Raw genomic sequence first — 23,041 nt, forward strand, 5'->3', positions numbered from 1 at the left:
ACCTCCCCACACTTGGAAAATGGCAAATGAGAAGTTTAGAGCTGGTGGAAAGGTTACCATGACTGAGAACTGAGCCGAGGTTGCTGCGACTGAAACACAGATCACTAACCGCTATATGATCACAGTGGCTGGTGGGAGAAGCACATGTTAGAAGCCCTCTGTCATCTCAGCTGTGGCTTTCTGTGCACGGAGAGCCAGACACCTCAAGGTCTGCAGGTCTTGAGGGAAATGTGGAATGTCTGTACTTTAGAATTTGCAGGTGTTGTCCTGGGCCATCAAATGGAACAGTTGCAAACACTTTCTTGAGGCAGGGACCATGGCTTAGCTGGCTAAAGCGCCTACCTCCTAAATAGGAGATCCTGGGTTCAACTCCCAGTATTGCCTTCGTGTATGGCTTTTGTCTCCTCTGCTCACATTTTCCTGTGTCTTCCTAGGAAACAGAAGAGACCTCCCTTGGTAGCCAAGTCATTGCTTGCTAAGGAAAAGGCTTTTTTGTAGAGAAGCATTGGAAAGAATCAAATCACAAGCCTGGAGTTGATGAAAAGGCTGCTGTGACTGGCATTAGCATGGTGGTTGCTTTGACTGCAATAGCTGCAACGTGAGAGCCTGCGCCACACGTCCTTGTGATTCACTGGGGATGTCCACACGCAGATGTCATGTCACCTTCCTTTAGATAATCACTGATAAAAAATGGAGCAGTTGGGAGAAAAGTCCCAGAGAGTGGCACCGTGGCTAAGCTGGCTGACTCACCTGCCAGGTAAAGTGGAGGTTAGAGATGCAGCACCCAGTGGTGCCTTGCCAAATGTGTCTGCTCTTCCCATCTTTTGGTCAATCTTCTGAGGAAACAGAGAAGACTGCCTCTGCCTTGCAATGCAAATACGTCCAAAAGAAACCGGTCGTTTTTTCTGAGCAGTGTTGGAAGGAGGCACCTAAGAAATGTGGAGACAAGGAAAAGGTCATCGTAACTCAACTTGCATCCATGGCTCTTGGGGCCACAACGCAGAGCACTAAGCACTGTATGACCACAGCAAAATCTAAACTTTACACCTTATTACACTAGGCAGTAGTTAGGTCAAGCATTTTTCTCACCCCACTGGATGTTACCCTCCTTAATACATAGAATTCCCCCCTTCATTTTCTCAGGATTCCTGCTGCTTCCAACATAGGTGGGGGAGGACAAAGGCAAAAACATGATGCCACAGTCTCCTATTTTATATCCTTAGTTCAAGTGTCTAGAAGACACTTGCCCAGACGTGTCCGGGTGGGCTCTGCTGAGTCACTAGGTTGGGGAATCCTCCTGGTGTGGTCTTGTGCAACTGACTCATAGACTTGAGCAGTCCCCACAGTGTTGTGTTTGGGCATCTGTCATTGAATTGGAAATCCCTTAATTACAATTCCTCTGCTGATTCATGGTTGTTGAACTCCCTCCTTGGCAGGGGTCACTAGCAAAATTATAGCATATTTCAGTAACAACCATACAGCAAAATGCATAACTTCATACACCCTCATGCTATACATATTTGGACAGAGTAACCGATTTCAGCAGATCATGACTTTTCATGTGATAACTGACATGGAATTGTTTGTATGACATATCAGTCATATATGAATGATGAATATGTGAGCTACAGGGGGCTATTTTGAGGTACATCATGTCACAAAAGCCTCCAGAGACTGGTCTTTGGGAAGAGCTGGCTGAAGAGCCTTCTGAGTAACTGAGAGATCCTGGCTTGGCCAGCCAGTTTGTGCTTGTGAATTAAACTTGTCCGCTGGGCTCCCTTTTTTGTGTCTCTTTCACATAAACAGAGCAGAAGTTCTTGGCCAATCCTTGACAGTGCTTGTTCAAGACACAGAGAGCCTCTGTGCTGGGGCAGGGGTAAGGGTACAGGAGGTGGTCGGAGTGGGGGTGCTTACCTCGGGCAGCACAGCTCCCAAAGTGACCGGCAGTCGGGATTTCCCCCAACAGTGCCCCACAGGGGCCCAGGGTCAGCTCCAGCACAGGCCACACAGGAAGGCTTAATGCTCGAGCTACAGCACATGCTGGGCAGGCTTGAGGCCAGGGTCCCCATGGCAGGAGAGAAGAAGACTCGGCCCCTGGAGAGGCAGGATGGGCTTCCTGGATCCCATTTGCTCACAGCCAGGGCCCTGCCCCCACTCCCAAGTCGTCCATGGCACCCCCAGGTCAGCCAGAATGGAGCAGCAGTTTTCACTGCACCAAGTCCACTTATGGCTTACAGGCAACACCCAGAGCCACCACAGCCCACCATCTTGGCCAGAAAGGAGCCTACTCAGCCTCGTCATTGCTTATTTTCCTTCCCCCCAGAACCCCGCTTCTCCTGGGCTGCAAGGAGCCATCCCTGGGATGCCAACAGCCAGCCACAGGGGTCTATCTCCCAGCAGCCAACCGCACCTCCATGGTTTGGCCCTCAGAAGGGCAGGTGGGGGTTTCCTGGATCCCAGTTGCTCACAGTCAGCCCAGCCTCCACCTCTAAAACCATCAGTCATGCCCCCAGGTTGGCCATAAAGGAGCCGCCATTCTCCACTTGGACTCAGCTTTGCTTGTTTTCCTTTGACCCAGAACCCCCCTTCTTCTCCTGGGCTCCAAGTAGCCATCCCTGGGAAGCCAAGAGGCAGGCACAGGATTCTGCCTGCCAGCAGCCAACCACACCTCCCCAGGCTTTGCAGAATGAATGGTGGTGCTCTACTAACCCCACTTAGCCACAATGATGTGCTTAGTTTCTGCCCTGCCTTTCTCAGCTTGACTTTCCTCTTTTGCCCCATTCCTGCCTCACTTCCTCCTTTTGGAAGTCACGCAAAGAAGGCCAGCAGGAAGAGCCGGCGTCCACCTGCCAATCTCCAAGGGCAGAGGAGGCCAAGCCACAAGTCTCTGAAAGGTAACATGCCTAACTCCTCTAGGTTCTCCAGCCTGACACCAAGGTGCTTTCTCCACTGCTGTCAGCACCTTCTGTCATGCAGGGGTTGGAGTTATCCCAGGGACAGGCCAGTGGCAGAAGGAGGAGCGCCTTCCTGAACAGCAAGGGGATCTGGGAAAAGGAAACCAGCATGTTTCTGCCTGGATTTGAATCAGGGACCTTTTGCGTGTTAGGCAAATGTGATAACCACTACACTACAAAAACTCCATCTGCTTGGCTGTTGCTCACCCTGCCACAGACCGATGGACAAACCTAGAGAAAGTGGTGGCAGCCCTTCAATAGGTCAGCTGGCAGAGCAGAGGACTGGAGCCGGCACTCAGAAAGTCGTCCTTACCTCGCCCGTGTGACTCCAGCTTGAGGGAGATCTTCTTTTTCTTCTCCTTGCTGACAAAGAGCAAGAGAAGAATGAAAGGTCAGGTGGGCCAACTCGGTGCAGAAGCCCATGCTGTCTTTTCCTGCTGCATAGCCTGAAATGAGGGACTCGTGGCAGTTAAAGGAACTGCTGCACCTTTCAGAAAACATCCCACCTGTGCACAAAGCTGGATAGAATAGCCTGCTAGTCTAGCACGCTCCCAACTGAACTACTTCAGCAGCTGCTAGGTTTCTTTTTGGCTCATTAAACCACATCTTCAGTCACTGATGGCCAATGAGAGAGTGACATCGCTTGCTATTTTAGCACTTGAAAATGCCATTGACCAATCTTTGGATCTCTTTAATGCTGCGCTTCAGTTCATGAGGGAAAGGTGAGAGAAGCCACCTTTCAACTAAAGGCCTGGGGTTAACATCCTAACGCTGTCTCCTACTGTAACACTATTTAATCCTGGCCAGCCCTGTGCTGGTGACAGTTCCATTTCTAGATGTTAGTACGTTTCAGTTACCGTTAAAATTAAAAAGTTTCTATATGCTTAAAGAAAATGCATTTGTTTTATTTGCTTATATATGGCATGAATAAATACAGGTTTACAGAACCTAGCCTGCAAATTTAGCATCTTATATGACAGAGAAAATCATGCATCGAAATTGTACATCAAAATCATGTACTGAGCTACAAATGCAATGAAAAATAAGATACTTAAAATTTTAACATATGGGGGGGGGCACCGAAGACACGTCTTGCCTAGGGTGCCACTTGGTCTAGGTCAGACCCTGCCAGGGAGAACAGGAATTAGTGTCACATGCCTATTTTCAGGCTGTAATCTGTGGGCACCCTGCTCTGCGGGAGGGATCGTGGTAGCCCAGACTAAGGGCTGGAATAGGCCCTGATTGAGGGGGTGGCTGCATGGTTTACAGCGCTCCGATGTCTTAGACAATGTGTCTCTCCCAAAGCCTCAGATCTGCGTTCCCAGAAGGCTCCTGCTCTGCCTCTGCTCCTTTCACCTTCTACAGCAAGGAGCAGCAGCAAGGGTCAGGCATGAGCCATAGGCACTAGGTGGGAGGCAGAGGCTTCAGGAGCCCAGAGTGTTTGCCAGTCTGGGCATTTTGGCTGAGACCTCAGGGACACATTGTGAGGCAGAATCCCAGGCATCTGTATGAAAGGAGCATAGGGACTTAAGAGCAGCCAGACTGGGTCAGACTGGGTCCATTTTGCCCAGTGTCCTGTCTTCCCATAGCGGCCAAAGCCAGGTGCCCCAGAGGGAATGAACAGAACAGGTAATCATCCAGTGATCTATCCCCTGTCACCCGCTCCCAGCAAACAGAGACTAGGGACACCTTCCCTGCTTTTTGCCGGCCGCTGCACATTGAGTGGATGTTTGCAGAGAACTATCCACAGTGACTCCAAGATCTCTCACTTGAGTTGCAATAGCTATTTTACATCCCATCGTTTTATATGTAGAGTTGAGATTGTGTTTGCCAATGTGCATCACCTTGCATTTATCAACATTGAATTTCATCTGTCATTTTGTTGCCCTTTCACCCAGTTTTGTGAAATCTCTTTTTAGCTCCTCACAGGCTGCTTCGCACTTAACTATCCTCTGTAGTTTGGGATCATCTGCAAAATTTGTCACCTCGCTGTTTAGCAGATCGTTTATCAATATGTTGAATAGTCCCAGTACAGACACCACTAGTTACCTGTTTGCATCCTGAAAACTGACCATTTAGTCCTACCCTTTGTTTCCTAGCTTTTAACCAGTTATTGATCCAGGTGAGGTCCTTCCAGAGGTGAAAGTAAGCCGGGCCGGTCCGGTATGGGGTACCGGCAAGAGCGGGTACGCTGTGCTAGCCCGGCCCAGCTTCCCCAAGCTGGTGATTTAAAGGACCCAGGGCTCCCTGCAGAGGCCAGAGCCCGGGCCCTTTAAATCGCTGCCTGAGCCCCCCTGCCAGAGCCCTGGGGAGCAAATCACTGCCGTGGAACGCTGCTCTCTCCCGCGCCACGAACACAGAGCAGGGGCGACGGGAGCTTCCTTACAGTGTGTGGGGGGCACTGTTGTCTGAACTGTGGTGCTCCCATGACACTCCTTCCCCAGGGACCCACATTCACACCACCCCTCCCCCGAGGCCACACCCACAGAACGCCTTTTCCCCCCAAGACTCCACCCTTCCCCCCACTCCATCATTTGTCCTAACAGCCAGTAAAGAGTGGTGGGGCCATGGCCCTCTAACCCCCTGTTCCAGCACCCCTGACACAGAGCTAAGCAGGCAGCAGTGTGTGTGTGTCACAGAGGCTGCTGTGCTGAGCTGAGCCAGTGAGGGAAACAGTGGCTGATGTTGGGGCTGTCCCCTTCCCCCTGCCTCAGGACTGGTTGCTTGCAGCAGCTGTCTGAACTTAGAGACAGTGTGCCCACACAATCCCTCTCCCCACACACACAAACACACTCTCTACCCCACCAGGCACATTGCAGTTGAAAAGCAGATGGCAATCTAGTAGGATTCCCATGGAACAATGGGATAGAGAAACCTGCATCATGTGATGCTGTACCAGCCCATGAGGCTTTGCAAACCCTTCCCAAAGCACCCGCAGCCAGTTGCACAGCTACCCACAATGCACTGCTCTCTGTGGCCATCCAAGAGTCTAGCCTGGATGTGCTCTGGTGACACAAGGGGCATAGTGTGGACATGCAACAGCTGTTTAATTGAAACACTTTAAAGCCACGTTACCCAATAGTGTAGCTATAGCTTGAGAGTGAGACAAGACCCAGCTCTGTTGAAACTGAAGAACCACAACTTCCTCCGTAGTTGGCAGGATTTGAACCTGTTCAGGGAGACCCCAATGGATTTCTAGCCCATCACCTTAACCACTCAGCCACAACTACTTGCTTGACATGTGTCTCTCACTACACTCCAGTTCTGTGCTCACTGAGTGATCAATTCCAATTGTTCCCTCAGACCAGCTTCCACAACACACACACTGCTGTGCCATTGTGTAAGTGTGTCCCTGGCTGAACTGCAAGAATTCCTGGGCATGGCCCAACATCTAAACAAGTACTTTGCCTCAGTTTTTAATAAGACTAGTGAGGAGTCTAGCGATGATGGAGGGATGATAAACGGGAATGTGGATATGGAAGTGGATATTACCGAAACTGAGGTAGAGGCCGTACGTGAACAGCTCAATGGGACAAAGTCGGAGGGCCCGGACAATCTCCATCCGAGGATATTAAAGGAACTGGCGAGTGAAATTGCGAGCCCGTTAGCGAGAATTTTTAAGCAGTCGATAAACTCGGGGGTTGTGCCGTATGACTGGAGGATTGCTAATGTAGTTCCTATTTTTAAGAAAGGGAATAAAAGTGATCCTGGTAATTATAGGCCTGTTAGCTTGACGTCTGTAGTATGTAAGGTCTTGGAAAAAATTTTAAGGGAGAAAGTAGTTAAGGACATAGAGGTCAATGGTAATTGGGACGAATTGCAACACGGATTTACTAAAGGTAGATTGTGTCAAACCAATCTGATCTCCTTCTTTGAGAAGGTGACGGATTACTTAGATAAAGGAAATGCGGTAGATATAATTTACCTCGATTTCAGTAAGGCGTTTGACACGGTTCCGCATGGTGAACTGTTAGTTAAATTGGAAAAGATGGGGATGAATATGAAAGTTGTAAGGTGGATAAGGAACTGGTTAAAGGGGAGACTCCAGCAGGTCGTATTGAAAGGTGAACTGTCAGACTGGAAGGAGGTCACTAGTGGAGTCCCTCAAGGATCAGTTTTGGGACCGATCTTATTTAACCTTTTTATTAATGACCTTGGCACAAAGAGCGGGAATGTGCTAATAATGTTTGCGGATGACACCAAGCTGGGGGGTATTGCTAACACGGAGAAGGACAGGGATACTATTCAGGAAGATCTGAATCACCTTGTAAACTGGAGTAATAGAAATAGGATGAAATACAATAGTGAAAAGTGCAAGGTCATGCACTTAGGAATTAATAATAAGAATTTTAGATATACGTTGGGGGCGCATCAGTTGGAAGCGACAGAGGAGGAGAAGGACCTTGGGGTATTGGTTGATAGCAGGATGACTATGAGTCGCCAATGTGATACGGCTGTTAAAAAAGCAAATGCGATTTTGGGATGCATCAGGTGGGGTATTTCCAGCAAGGATAAGGAGGTGTTAGTACCGTTATATAAGGCGTTGGTGAGACCCCATCTGGAATACTGTGTGCAGTTCTGGTGTCCCATGTTCAAGAAGGATGAATTCAAACTGGAACAGGTTCAGAGACGGGCTACTAGGATGATCCGAGGAATGGAAAAATTGCCTTATGAAAGGAGACTCAAAGAGCTTGGCTTGTTTAGCCTGGCCAGAAGAAGGCTGCGGGGGGATATGCTTGCTCTATATAAATATATCAAGGGGGTTAACGTTAGGGAGGGAGAGGAATTATTTAAGTTTAGTACTAATGTAGGCACGGGGACGAATGGGTGTAAACTGGATATTAGGATGTTTAGACTTGAAATTAGATGAAGGTTTCTAACCATTAGGGGAGTGAAGTTCTGGAACAGCCTTCCGAGGGAAGTAGTGGGGGCAAAAGACTTTTCTGGCTTTAAGACAAAGCTTGATAAGTATATGGAGGGGATGTTATGATAGGATCGTTAATTTGGGCAATTGATCTTGGATTACCACCAGATAGGTCTGCTCAGTGGTTTGCGGGGAGATGTTGGATAGGATGGGAACTGAGTTACTGCAGAGAATTCCTTCTTGGGTGCTGGCTGGTGAGTCTTGCCCACATGCTCAGGGTTTTGCTGATCGCCATATTTGGGGTCGGGAAGGAATTTTCCTCCAGGGCGGATTGGCAGGGGCCCTGGAGGTTTTTCGCCTTCCCCTGCAGCGTGGGGCATGGGTCGCTTGCTGGTGGATTCTCTGCAGCTTGAGGTCTTCAAACCAATTTTGAGGATTTCAATAACTCAGTCCTGGGTTAGGGGTTGTTATAAAATTGGATGGGTGGGGTTCGGTGGCCTGCCTTGTGCAGGAGGTCAGACTAGATGATCATATTGGTCCCTTCTGACCTATGAGTCTATGAGTCTATGAGGAGAGTGTGTTTGTGGTCAATGACGTTCCTGTAGATTGTTGTCCATTTTCTGCCTTGATCATTCAGACAGTTCCTTTACCATCATATCCCCAGCACATCAGGGATTGCAATAGCAGGGGGCATATTTTCTCTGGGGCACTGAGCTTTGCCAGGGGGTTGGTGGTTCCTTTCCTTCCTCACCCTGGAGTAAACTCAGCTTTTTATTCCATCCTTGATGTTTCAAGGAATAACAAGAGATGACCAAGGAAAGAGGTGGACAGGGCGGGTCTCAGGTGAGGGGCAGAGAGGTGCAAGTGGTGGGCAGGGCCAGTCTTATGGGTGAGGCTAAGAGGTGTGGGTGGTGGACAGGGCAGGTCAGGGGAGGGGATAGAGAGGTGTGAGTGCTGGGCAAGGTGGGTCTCAGGAGAGGCAGAGAGGTGTGAGTGCTGGGCAGGGTGAGTCTCAGGGGAAGGGCAGAGAGGTGGGGGCAGCAGGCAGACCTTGGGGGCGGGGGTGGAGAGACACAAGGAGGCCTTCTGGGAGGAGAGGAGCAAGCAAAAGGTGGACCAGCAGGCCTCAGCCAAAGAGAAAGAGCAGGAGTGGGAAGTGGCCAAATGGGAGTGAGAGCAGAGCACAGGTGGGGCTTCAGAGGGAGGAGAATGAGTCAAGGAGGTGGAGTGGACAGAACTGCCCAGAGGATTCAGGGGGCCTGAGGCAAAACAATTTTGGGTGCCCCTTCCATAAAAAAAAGTTGCAATACTATAGAATACTATATTCTCATGGGATCCCTGCAGGGCCTGGAGTAAATTGCCCCACTTGCCCCCCCCCGGGTGACCGTGCCCTCAGCCTCTCCTCGTAAGTCCACTGACACCTAATCATTTTTGTTGCCCTCCCCTAGACTCTCTCCAATTTGTTTCTGTAGTGGGAGGGCAAAAACTGGACACAATGCTCCAGATGTGGCCTCACCAGTGCTGAATAGAGGGGAATAATCACTTCTCTCGATCTGCTGGAAATGCTCCTACTAATCCAGCCCAATATGACCGGTTACCCATATTGAATGCAGACCCAGCAATATTTGATAAATTGGTGACTGTCCATTCAGGAGGTTCTTTCCTACCTATTCATAAAGAATGAAGATGCTCTAAGCAGAGGGGAGAGAGCTGTCCCATCCGTGTAGTTAATCCATCTCCCGAGAGGTGGTAGCTATGTCACTGGGGGAAGCTATGTGGGTGGGTGTGCAAGCTGTGGTGTCTCCATATATCTATAAGTTTAATCAAACCCCATTTTTAAAAGCACTGTGGTCTGGGAAGAGTACAGGAGATCTCTGAGGCAGGGCCTGTCCTTCAAAATCTTTAAGATCACCGATTTACCTCCACAGCAGCCATGGGGGTGTAACTCAGTAGTAGAGTATTTGACTGAAAATCAAAGGGGTCTTGGTTCAAGTCGCTTTGCCACCTTATAAATTTCTTCCTTCAACAAAAATAATTTCATTTCCATTATGTTGAGGAGTTCCACTGAATAGGGATCCCTGAAATGAATGGAAACACTCAATATTTTCCTGTGCAAATGCATGAAAACCTAGCAAACATGTGACTCCACTGAAATCAGTTCCAATCCTCTAAAGGATTAAAGAATCCTTACTGAGGTTGCAGGAAAAAACCATCCCAATGTGTAGAAAGAATAGTATATATGGCAGGTGACCAGCTTGGCTTAACAGTGAAATCCTTGCTGATCTTAAACGCAAAAAAGAAGCTTCCAAGAAGTGGAAGATTGGACAAATGACCAGGGAGGAGTATAAAAATATTGCTCAGGCATCCAGGAGTGAAATCAGGAAGGCCAAATCACACTCGGAGTTGCAGCTAGCAAGAGATGTTAAGAGTAACAAGAAGGCTTTCTTCAGGTATGTTAGTAACATGAAGAAAGTCAAGGAAAGTGTGGGCCCCTTACTGAATGAGGGAGGTAACTTAGTGGACAGAGGATGTGGAAAAAGCTAATGTACTCAATGCTTTTTTTGCCTCTGTCTTCACAAACAAGGTCAGCTCCCAGACTGCTGCACTGGGCAGCACAGCATGGGGAGAAGGTGACCAGCCCTCTGTGGAGAAAGAAGTGGTTTGGGACTATTTAGAAAAACTGGAGACGAGCACATGTCCATGGGGCCGGATGCGCTGCATCCGAGGGTGCTAAAGGAGTTGGCGGATGTGATTGCAGAGCCATTGGCCATTATCTTTGAAAACTCATGGTGATCAGGGGTGGTCCCGGATGACTGGAAAAAGGCTACTGTAGTGCCCATCTATAAAAAGGGAAGAAGGAGGATCCAGGGAACTACAGACCAGTCAGTCTCACCTCAGTCCCTGGAAAAATCATGGAGCAGGTCCTCAAGGAATCAATTCTGAAGCACTTAGGGGAGAGGAAAGTGATCAGGAACAGTCAGCATGGATTCACCAAGGGCAAGTCATGCCTGACTAACCTAATTACCTTCTATGAGGAGATAACTGGCTCTGTGGATGAGGGGAAAGCAGTGCATGTGTTATTCCTTGACTTTAGCAAAGCTTTTGATACGGTCTCCCATAGTACTCTTGCCAGCAAGTTAAAGAAGTGTGGGCTGGATGAATGGACTGTAAGGTGCATAGAAAGCTGGCTAGATCGTCAGGCTCAATGGGTAGTGATCAACGGCTCCATGTCTAGTTGGCAGCCAGTTTCAAGCGCAGTGCCCCAAGGGTCGGTCCTGGGGCTGGTTTTGTTCAATATCTTCATTGATGATCTGGAGGATGGTGTGGATTGCACCCTCAACAAGTTTGCAGATGACCCTAAACTGGGAGGAGTGGTAGATACACTGGAGGGTAGGGATAGGATACAGAGGGACCTAGACAAATTAGAGAACTGGGCCAAAAGAAAGCTGATGAGGTTCAGCAAGGACAAGTGCTGAGTCCTGCACTTAGGACGGAAGAATCCCATTCACTGTTACAGACTAGGGACCAAATGGCTAGGAAGCAGTTCTGCAGAAAAGGACCTAGGGGTTACACTAGACGAGAAGCTGGCTATGAGTCAACAGTGTGCCCTTGTTGCCAAGAAGGCTAACGGCATTCTGGGCTGTATAAGTAGGGGCATTGCCAGCAGATCGAGGGATGTGATCATTCCTCTCTATTCGGCATTGGTGAAGCCTCATCTGGTGTACTGTGTCCAGTTTGGGGCCCGACACTACAAGAAGGATGTGGAAAAATTGGAAACAGTCCAGCAGAGGGCAACAAAAATGATCAGGGGTCTGAAGCGCATGACTAATGAGGAAAGGCTAAGGGAACTGGGCTTGTTTAGTCTGAAGAAGAGAAGACTGAAGGGGTATTTGATAGCTTCTTTTAAGTACCTGAAAGGGGGTTCCAAAGAGGATGGACCTAGACTGTTCTCAGTGGTAGCAGATGAGAGAACAAGGAGTAAGGGTCTCAAGTTGCAGTGGGGGAGGTTTAGGCTGGATATTAGGAAAAAACTTTTTCACTAGGAGGGTGGTGAAGCACTGGAATGGGATGGCTAGGGAGGTGGTGGAATCTCCTTCCTTAGAGGTTTTTAAGGGCAGGCTTGACAAAGCCCTGGCTGGGATGATTTAGTTGGGGATTGGTCCTGCTTTGAGCAGTGGATTGGACTAGATGACTTCCTGAGGTCCCTTCCAACCCTAATATTCTATGATTATATGATTAGATGCTCTAATGGTTTCTTCTGGCCATAAAGTCGACTAATTTCTGAAAAACGGAGCGTAGCATTGGGAGCAGCATCTGATGTTTTACTGTCTAGCCGGCTTACTGCCTAGAACGAACACTCCTTGAGTGGGGTGATCCACAGGGAGTAGCTCAAACCTCCAAAGTGCCTGGCCTGGGGTAGGACATTAGCACAGCAAGGGAGGGGTGTGGCAGTGACATCACAAAGGCCTTTTGCAGGACCTCAGACTATTGGTCAAAGGTGGTGGGGAGGTGGTGACCTCACAGAGAGATGCTGACATCAGCCAGGCAGGACAGGGGCGAGGGGCCAGGGAAACCTCAGAGACCCCTGTGGCTTTGCGTCAGCAAGTCTCCTTCTCCAGGTCTCTCCTTGAGGACTGATAAAGTATTCGTGTTCACAGATGTGAGCACCAGGAGGAACCTCTTTCGAGTTTTCTCCTTCCCTTGTCGTGATTTTACTAGAAAACAGCCGTCCCTGTTTAGAAGGTTTAGAAGGCTCTTGCCTCCTGGAGGTTTGAAACATGTTCAGTCTGATCCATCTGGTGAGAGTTGAATTCTAGACATGGAAAACACGAGCTTAAGGAGGCAGAATTTTATTGCGCACCTGGGATTTTGTCCCTTAGAATCAGTGCGGACATAAGGGGTTGTCCTTTTTGTTTCAGCTTTTCCTCCATCCATCCTTCCCTCCTTTCTCTTCTTCTCTTGCTTCTTATCTCCTTTTTCCTATTCCCCTCTCAACACCAGGAGGTGTGCTTCTGTGTGTGTGTGTGTTTTTTGGGGGAGTGCTCTGCAGCTCCCACTGTGAGAGATCCACCCAAAAATGTGGGACTGAAATAGTGCTTGGGCAGTGATCCCCAGCAGTCACCTGGGCCATCTTTTGGGCTCTCTGGTAAGAATCCTCAGCCTCCCATCCTCAGTCTCTATCCTGATTGGCTGAGCAGGGGGTTATTGACAGGGAGGAGACTCAGGTCCATGTTGTTCTATTTTAAGAAGAAGGAAATAAGTCAGAACCAGTTCTATGTTTGACATATTTTGTTGCTTCTCTGCATTAAGTGTCTCTGAGCAGTTGATGATTCTCTCTAACATTGCAGTTCTCCTCAAATACTTGCTGAATAATTACTGTGCACTGTTGTTGGTCTGGAGCTCATCTGAGAGCACATTATTCAGGTCATTCAATGTCTGAAATTCAAGATCCGATGGTTGGTTTGAAAATCAGGGCTCTTGGGTCCTATTCCCAACTCTGCCACTGCCTGGCTGTGTGACCTAAGACAAGTCAGTTCTCCTTTCTCAGCCTTAGCTTCTCCCTCTTTCAAGTAGGGATAATAATGATCCACTCTTACCTACCTCATGGTGGGTGGAGGATGGGGATCCATTGGAGAGTGTCACTAAGAGTAGTGCATAATATGAGGTGTCCCATCACGTTTACTCAGAGCAGATTATGACATAATAGATTAGCTGAAACAGTCTTTTTTATTTGTATTTTTTTATTTTGGAATTGTTAAGAGCAGCAATGACTTAGCTCAGACTGAAGCATCTTATCTAATTTTCAAGATCTAAGTGTCTCCTCCTTGTGTGTGATGACACAATTTAACACACTGTGACAAACAGGAGATGCTTTTGTTTTGCAACAAAATCTTTTTGCCAAGAACTTCCATCTCACTTGTTATGATTCTGAGAAACAAACTGGTTTAGTCTGAATGGGATATTTGGACAGAAATGGTTGGAATGAAATTTTCCCACCATCTCAATTCCTGAGCTCTATCCCTGCCTCTGGGGGGATCTGTTGTCTGTTAGAACAGGAGTCTGACTGGAGGCTTCTCTTTCTGGCTCTGCCACCGCCTTGCTGTGTAGGCCCTTGGGTAGGTCACCTCCCTTCTCTGTACCTCAGGCTCCTCCCATTTGTCCAATAGGAACAGGGACAGTTCTCGAATTCTGGGCAGTTGTGAGCCTGAGTGAGAAAAGGGGTGTTGAAGCCCTCTGTGAAGAAGAAAGGGGAGTTTCACGGTGTTTTTGCACCAAGGAATTCTAAAGTTTGCTAAAGTGTCTAGTCTGTGGAAACAAGAAATGGTCGGGGCCAAACTTTTTAACCACTGCCTTTTTAAAGACCTTTCAAGGATGTGAATCCCTATCTTTTAGGTACCTGGGGTTCTTTGCCAGCAGCAGAGAAGAGGTTCCTGCCTCCGTTTTTGTGGCCTTAACAAACCAGGTGTTGTGCCCCAGTTCTCGTCTGAGATCCCTGAAAAAGAACATCTTCCCATCCATGAACAAGACAGGACCTATCTTTCAAAGGGGAACAAAGAGACCCCTGGGACTTACAGACTAGCTAGCCTGACTGCCATAGCTGGAGAGATACTGGAATACATTCTTAAACACTCAGTTTGTCAGCAGCACCTACAGGATAATTTGGTTCTTAGGACGAGTGAGCATGGATTTGTCAAGAACAAATCATTCCAAACCAATCCTCATTCCTTCTTCGGCAGGGTTCCGGGCCTGGTGTAGGTGAGTGAACAGTAGATGGGATCTAGCTTGCAGATACTAAGGCTTTTGATACTGTCCTGTAGGACATTCTCACAAGCAAACGAGGGAAATGCAGTCCAGCTGCAATCAGTGTAATGTGGGTGCAGAGCTGGTTGAAAGCCCAGACTCCAGGAGCCCTTCTCCATATTTGGCTGTCCAATGGAGAGGGTGTACCTAGTGGGTCTGTCAGGCATCAGTCTGGAGTCTGGTACTATTCAATATTTTCATGAATTATTTGGAAAATGCAGTGCAGACCATGCCTCTAAAATTTGCAGCTGACACCAATCACTTTGGAGCACAGGACTGAAATTCAAAACGTCCTTAACAAATTGGAGACTTGGTCTTCTTGAGCCAAACTCCATGGCTGGGCCCCTCTCTCTACACTGGGCTGAAGTGAAACCCCAGAGCCAAACACTCCTCCTGGGCAGTGCGCTCTGACCTTGAATGGTCAGATGCTGCTTAGCACTGTCAGAGCAACTTTTGCTGGGGGATTCTCCCAGCACTTTCCAATAGCGGGAAAATATGAAATCCCCATTTCACTGCTGGGGACAGAGCCCTAGAGGGGGGAGCAACTTGCCTAAAGTCCCCCAGGAAAAGGAAAAGAACCAGCAGTGGAACCAATAGGAAACCCAGCAATGGAACTCAGGAGTCCTGGGGGTGTGCTTGGGTGACCAGATGTCCTTATTTTATAGGGACAGTCCGAATTTTGGGGTCTTTTTCTTATCTAGGATCCTATTACCTCCCACCCCCTGTCCCGATTTTTCACACTTGCTGTCTGGTCACCCTAGGGTGTGCACATGTGTGGGTCCCAGCTTCTCCCTGCCCCCCTCATTGAAGCAGAAGTGCAGGGTTACTACCCTGGGTACTGCAGGGCACCGGTGGACATGGGGCTGGCTGGAGGTAGGGTCTGGCTGCAGGCAGGGTAAGGGGTGCGGGGCTGGCTGGCTTCAGGCAGGGGGGTGCATTGGGTTGGCTGGAGACAGGGCAGGGGATGCAGGGCTGGCTGCAGAAAAGGGGTGCAGGGCTGGTGCAGGCTGAGTGTGTGTGGGGGCTGGTTGACTTTGGGCAGGGCCACAGGGGGGTGTGGCAGGAGATGGCTGGAGACAGGGCTGGGGGTTTGTCAGGGGCTTTGCTGCAGGGCTGGCTGCAAGTAGGGCAGGGAGGATGGGACTGGTGTGGGCAGGGCAGAAGGTGCAGGGCTGTTTGGAGATAGAGGATGGCTGCGGGCAGGGCAGGGCAGGGGGTGAAGGGCTGGCTGCAGGCAGGGCATGGGGCAGGGCTGGTGCAAGGATGTTTCACTCCCTAGGCGAAACTTCCACCTTGCACCCTCCCCCCCTGCGCCCCCACCCTGAGGTGCCCCACCCGTGGCAGCTCCTCCCCTCCATCCTGAGGCTCCCCTCTTGTGGCAACTCCCCCGCTCTGCCCTGCGGCACCCCCCCTCGCCCCAGCTCACCCCTGCTCCAAGCACGAGCACCCTGAGCACACCATGACCGCTTCACTTCTCCCACCTCCAAGGCTTGAGGCGCCTAAGCCTGCCAGGCAGTCAAGCACCCTCCTCTGAGCCACAGCAGCCCTGACAGTTGACAATAGAGGCACCTTAGCTCCTGAGTTCCTTCAATGTGTCCCCCTCCGGGGTCCAGCTCTGATCACCAGATACTCGGGGTATGTCTATACCACCTGCCGAATCGGTGGGCAGCGATCGATCCAGCGGGGGTCGATATATCGCGTCTAGTGTAGATGCAACACATCGAGTGCTCTCCCGTCGACTGCTGTACTCCAGCTTGGTAAGAGACACAGGCAGAGTCTACGGGGAGCTGCAGCAGTCGACTTACCACGACCGTGACATTATAAGTATAATATCATATCTCATTGAAAGGTGACAGGGACAGAAAGAGTTAATTAACTCACCTCACCGACTGATCTGACCCATGGGTGAACCTTAAGAACTGGTTAGCAAGATATGTGAATGAACAGAGCTTTGAAATGCAAGTCTGCAGTGTTAGAGGTAGAAGGGGAGATGTTTGCTCAGGTCTTGTGATGTAGGCAAACAAGTCTTGTCTATTGCTACAGTTTTAATTCAAAGAGCAAAAAAGGAATATTAACATTAATGATGATACTTGAGTGAAATAGTATTATTGTCTATGTGTCTCTTTGAAGGTTGTGGTAACCTGTATCTGAACTGTTTAATGAATAAATTACTCTGTACTAATTGCCAGGATGCTTGGAAGGAGAGTTAAGCCTATTGTCTTCTGAGACCGAAAGGCTGCTGGAAATGTTTAAGAACCCTGGGACACTATCCTTCTTCATCTCAGATCTGCTTTGGGTTTCAAGAGGGGGAAACCTTAAGCCACAAGGATTGAGATCCCCAGTCATTGACTGGAGCCACCCTGAATAAGGAAATTGGACTATAACGTATGGACTATTTCTAAAAAGACTTTTGGCAACTATAAACTCATCTCTACTATGTATCTGAACCTCAAGAATTGAATTTAAGTCTATATGTCTATTGATCTTTTAACCAACACTCTCTCTCTTTTCTTTTCTAATACATTTTAGCTTAGTTAATAAGAATTGCCTATAGCATGTATTTTAGGTAAGATATAAGTTATAATTGAACCTGGGTATGTAGCTGATCCTTTGGGATCAGAAGAATCTTTTTTTAACATTATGAAGTAAGATTTTCAGGAATCATCATCATATCTGACAGGTGTGTCTGGACGGAGGCCTGAGGCTGGGTACTTTAAGGGAACTGCGTGGTTTAAACTTCTAAGTAACCAGTGAGGTACTACAGAAGCTGTTTTGTGTTGGCTTGGTAAATCTAAGTATCGGAATAACCAGCAGCGTTTGGAATTTGTCTGTCCTGGTTTGTTTGCTGTTCAACCTGATTGAGTGACCTCAGCTGGCTCCCACGGGCAGCACCATCACACCTACATCCAGGCTGTAGGTGTCCGGCGGATCTTAGGGGCCTTGGGGTGCACAGATACCTACGTCCAGGCTGTAGAGGTCCCTGGCGGGCTTAGAGAGTTTTGGGGGAGGGCACAAATACCAATCTCCAGGCTCTAAGGGTCCCAGTGGGGCTTAAGGGGTTCGTGGGGGGCACATATTCGTACATCCAGGCTTTAGTGGTACTAGGGGGGCTTAGAGGGTTAGTTGAGGGCATAGATACCTACGTCCAGGCTGGAGGCATCCTGGGAGTCTTTGGGATTTTTGGTGGCCCAAGATACCTATGTCCAGGCTATACGGGTACCAGGGGGTCTTAGGGGTTTGGGTGGGCACAGATACGTATGGCCAGGCTGTATCAATCCCGGGGGGGGGGTTAAAGGTTTCATGAGGGGCACAGATATCTTCGTCCAGATTGTAGCTGTCCCGGGGTGTGAGGGGGTTTCTGGGGGGCACATATACCTACTTGCACACTGGAGTGTCCTGGGGGGCTTATGGAGTCCCTATAGGGCACAGATACAAATGTCCTGGCTGTATAGGTACCTGGGGGGCTTAGGTGGCTTGTGGGGGGAACCGATACCTAAGCTCAGGCTGGAGGGGTCTCCGGGGGTCTTAGGTATTTGGTTGGGGGCACAGATACCTACATCCAGGCTGCAGGGGTCCTGGAGGGGCTTAGGGTCTGTCACGGAATGTGGGAGAGTCCAGTCCTGCACCCCTCTTCCTGGGACTCAAAGTGACTCTCAGCCAGCCAGTAAAACAGAAAGTTTATTGGGCAACAGGAGCGAAAGATAAAGCAGAACTTGAAGGCACAAGCAGGATCCCGCATTCAAGTCCTTCTGGGGCTTCAGGAAACTTAGTTCCCAGTTTGGGATTCCCTGAATTCCAACCACCCAGACCAAAACCGAAACTGAACTAACCCAACTCTCTCCAGCCAGCCCCTTCTTTTGTCCAGCTTCCGTTGAAAAGGTGCTGACCCCCTCCCTCCTTCCTAGCTCAGGTTACAGGCTGAGCACGTGTCCGGTCCTAAGGTTACCTGCTGCTCTCCCATCCCCCACGCAGACAGTCCCTACTCCATCACAGTAATGCACAGAGCATTTCCCTAACAGAGCAACAGTGACACCATGTGGCCATATAGGGTAATGCACAGAGCATTTCCTGCATGGAGCAACAGTGACCCCGTGTGGCTATGCAGGGTAATGCACAGAGCTTTTCCTGCATGGAGCAACAGTGTCAGCATGTGGCCATGCAGGGTAATGCACAGATCACTTCCTGCATGGAGGAACAGTGACACCGTGTGGCCATGCAGGGTAATGCACAGATCATTTCCTGCATGGAACAACAGTGACACCATGTGGAGACGCAGGGTAGTACACAGAGCATTTCCCTCATGGTGCAACAGTGACACCATGTGGCCATGCAGGGTAATGCACAGAGCATTTCCTGCATGGAGGAACAGTGACACCATGTGGCCACTCAGTGTAATGCACAGAGCATCACACCTACGTAGATGCTTTAGAGATCCCTGGGGGGCTTAGGGGTCATGGGGGGCACAGATAGCTACGTCTAGGCTGGAGGCATTCTGGTAGGTATTAGGGGCTTCATAGGGGACACAAATATCTACTTCCGTGCTGGAGAGGTCCCTGGATGGCTTAGGGGTTTGTGGTGAGCACAAATACATAAGTCCAGGCTGTAGTGGTCCCTGGGGGTATAGGGAGTTGTTGAGGGGCACAAGAACCTACGTATGGTCTGGAGGGGTCCCTGGGGGACTTAAGGGGTTGTGATTGTGGAGATACCTACGTCCCAGTTGGAGCTGGCCCTGGGGAGGTTAGGGTGTTTGAGCCTCATACACACACCTACAAACACCCTGGTGGGGCCCCTATTTGTCTTTGGGGGCTTGTCGGGGGCAGAGATAGCTATGTCCAGGCTGGAGAAGTCCTGGGGAGGCTTAGGGGGTTCCTGGAGGTCACAAATATCCACAACCAGGCTGGAGGGGTTCTGGGGGTATTAGGGAGATGTGGGGGGGCACAGATACCTATTTCGAGGCTGTAGGGGTCCCGGGGTTACTTTTGGGCATTTTGGGGGACAGACACCTACGTCCATGCTGTAGGGGTCGCTGGGAGGATCAGTGGTTTCGTGAGGGTGCACAGATACCTATGTCCAGGGTATAAGGATCCAGGGAGGGCTTAGGTGTTTTTGGGGGTACAGATACCTTCATCCAGGCAAGAGGGGTCCTGGGGGCCTTAGGCGGTTTGTGTTGGGCACAGATACCTGCGTCTAGGCTCGAGGCATTCCGTGGGGCTTAGGGTTTTTGTGAGGGCACAGTTAACTATGTTGAGGCTGGAGAGGTCCCATCATGGCCTAGGAAGGTTATGGGGGGCACAGATACCTGCGTCTAGGCTGGAGGGGTTTTGGGGGTCTTAGGGGGGTTGTGGGGACACAGATACCTATGTCCATGCTGGAGGGGTCCCGTCGTGGCTTAGGGGATTCGTGGGGTCAGAGATACCTATGTCTAGGCTGGAGGGGTTCTGGGGGGGATTAGGTGTTTTGGGGGGGAACAGATACCTATGTCCCGATTGTAGGGGGCCCTGGGTAGCTTAGGCGGTTTGTGGGGATCACAGATACAAACATCCATGCTGTAGGGGTCCCGAGGGTCTTTGTGTGGCTCTGGGGGTCACAGATACCTACCTACAGGCTGGAGGGGTCCTGTGGGTCTTAGGGGGTTTGTGGGGCATACAATGCCTACATCTGGGCTTGTGGGTTTCCGGGGGGGCTTAGAGGTTTGTGGGGAGGACAGATACCTTTATCCAGGACAGATGGGTCCCTGTGGATTAGGGGGTTGTGGGGGGCACAGATACCTATGTAAGCAGAAGCAGGATGAACTCTACCCTGACATCTGGTGGTGAATTATGGAGAGTGTGGAAAAGAATTTCAGGGGCTGATCGTGTTTGCATAGGCACACCCACCGCACCTGACATGGCCACGGCAGCCTGGGATGGTTGCTTTGGCAGCTGTGGTATCCCGTTTATTTGTTGTTGGGGCATGAGATGTGGAGTATTGTCACCCTGATTGTGTGGATGAGGAACTGTGAAACTGCTTTGAGACAGTGATTCTCACCACCAATTGAGTGGCACTCGCTAGACAAGGGAGTGGGCTCCTTGGGTGAGCTAGAGTCACCAATTGCACTGTTTTTCTTTTAACGGTTGAATAGCAGTGTTGATTTTTTATTCTCTTAAGAGTTGAATTTCTAGGTTCTTGAGCTGAAATCATTGAAAAGATGTCCTAGCTTGTGCGGGACTCTGAAACTGTATTGCAGAACACAGTAGTTGGCAGACAGGAGCAGTTTGTGGGAGTGGCCCACGGAGTGAGGGGAGTCTAGCAGTTTTGGGGGACAGCTGGAGCAGAACACAGGTCGGCTGGCAGAGCAGCTGGTGGACCGAGCTGAGCAGTTTGTGGGGAAGGCAAAAGCATAATCCCATGGAGAGGCAGAGCAGTCAGCAGTGGACCACATAAGGTGCCCCTTTCTACTCAGGCTGGCAGGGGGAAAAACCCTGCAGATAGACTCTTGAACTCTGGGGCTACGGGACTGTGGGTGATTTTGGGGTTGCTGGACTCTTGAAACATTGGAGATATTGGACTTTGGAGCCTTGGGGTGATTTGGGGATTGCTGGACTCATGAGCCCAGGGAAAAGGACACGGCCTAGTTGAGGTGTTTTCCCAATTTAATGCTACGTTGTTTATCTCACGTTATTAAACATTTTCTGCTACACCCAGACTCTATGCTTGGGAGAGGGGAAGTATCGCCTCTTTGAGGCACCTAGGGGTGCGTATGTAAAATTTTCCCATGTCACTGGGTGGGGGCTCGAGCTGCTTTGCATTACATTGTAGGCAAGGGACCCCTATGTAATGAACCCAGTCCTTGCCGCTATCAGTTCAGCCTGGCAGAAGGGTTCCACCTACGTCCAGGCTGAAGGGGTCCCTGGGGGGCTTAGGGAGTTCGTGGGGGGCACAGATATCTAGGTTCAGGCTGTAGGGGGCCGGGGGGGGGCTCAGAAGTCGGGTGGGGGGCACAGATACCTACGTCCAGGCTGCAGGGGTCCCAGAGGGGCTTAGGGGGTGTCACGTAGTGTGGTGGAATCTGGCTATGCACCCCTCTTCCTGGGACACACAATGACTCAGCCAGCCAGTAAAACAGAAGGTTTTTTTTGGCCAACAGGAATGAAAGATACAGCAGAGCTTTTGGGCACAACCAGGACCCCTCAATCGAGTCCTTCTGGGGGTTCAGGAAGCTTAGTTCCCGGTTTGAGATTCCCTGAATTCCAACAACCCATCTCCAAACCAAAACTGAACTAACTCCCTCCAGCCAGCCCCTTCCTTTATTCAGCTTCCTGGGCAAAGGTGCTGACCCCCTCCCCGCTGCCTAGCTTAAGTTACAGGCTTAGGTCCTGTCCCTCACCTAAAGTCACCAGCTGCTCTCCCATCCCCCACACAGACAGTCCCTACTCCATCACAGTAATGCCCAGAGCATTTCCTGCATGGAGCAACAGTGACTCTTTGTGGCCACTCAGGGTAATGCACAGAGCATCACACCTACGTAGAGGCTGTAGAGATCCCTGGGGGCTTAGGGGTCATGGGAGGTACAGATAGCTACGTCCAGGCTGGAGGCACTCTGGGGGGCTTAAGGGGGTTCGTAGGGTCACAGATACCTACGTCCAGTATGGTCGGGACTCTGGGGGAGTTAGGGGGGTTGTGGGGGGCCTAGGTACTTGCGTCCAGGGTGTAGAGGTTCTGGTGGGGATTAAGGGGTTCCTGGAGGACACCAATATCTACGTCCGGGCTGGAGAGGTCCCTGGACAGCTTAGAGGTTGTGGTGAGCACAGTGATCCCTGGGGGTTTAGGAACTTGGTGAGGGGCACAGATACCTATGTTTGTCCTGGTGGGGTCGCTGGGGGCGCTTAGTGGTATTGTAGGGGACACAGATACCTACGTCCAGGCTACAGGCATTCTGGGGGGCCTAGGGCTTTGGTGGGGAACAGATACCTACATCCAGGCTGGAGGGGTCCCGGGGGGCTTAGGGGGCTTGTGGGGGGCACAGCTATGTACGTCCAGGCTGGAGAGGTTCCAGGGAGTATAAGGAATTTTTGTGGACAGCAGAGATACCTATCTCCAGGATCTAGGGGTCCCTGGGGGGCTTAGGGTTTTTTTGGGAGGCACAGATAACTATGTCCAGGTTGGAGTGGTTGCTGGGGGGTTTAGGGGGTTCCTGGGGGGCACAGATACCTAGGTTCATGCTGTAGGGGTCCGCGGTTGGATTAGGGGTTTTCTGAGGGGTACAGATACATACGTCTAGGCTGCAGGGGTCCCTGGGAGGCTTAGGGAGTTTGTGGGGGGCAGCGATACCTAAGTCCAGGCAATAGGGCTTCCAGGGGGAATTAGTGTGCTGGGGGGGCACAGATACCTAGATGCAGGCTGGAGGGTTCCCGATGGGGGGGGGGCTTAGGCAGTTTGTGTT

At 50.2% G+C, this 23,041-nt stretch overlaps 1 protein-coding gene and 1 non-coding gene across 2 annotated transcripts in view; both read right to left on the minus strand.

Moving 5' to 3' along the window:
- LOC127055903 (zinc finger protein 707-like) overlaps positions 1-23,041 on the minus strand; it is a 288,200-nt gene that overhangs the window by 45,520 nt on the left and 219,639 nt on the right. The window lies entirely within an intron of this gene.
- Positions 6,103-6,184, minus strand: TRNAS-AGA (transfer RNA serine (anticodon AGA)). Its single transcript has one exon. It is a non-coding gene; the product is annotated as a tRNA-Ser (tRNA).

This window comes from Gopherus flavomarginatus, chromosome 7 (genome assembly GCF_025201925.1).
Source record: "Gopherus flavomarginatus isolate rGopFla2 chromosome 7, rGopFla2.mat.asm, whole genome shotgun sequence".
In the NCBI taxonomy this organism is placed as follows: Eukaryota; Metazoa; Chordata; order Testudines; family Testudinidae; genus Gopherus; species Gopherus flavomarginatus.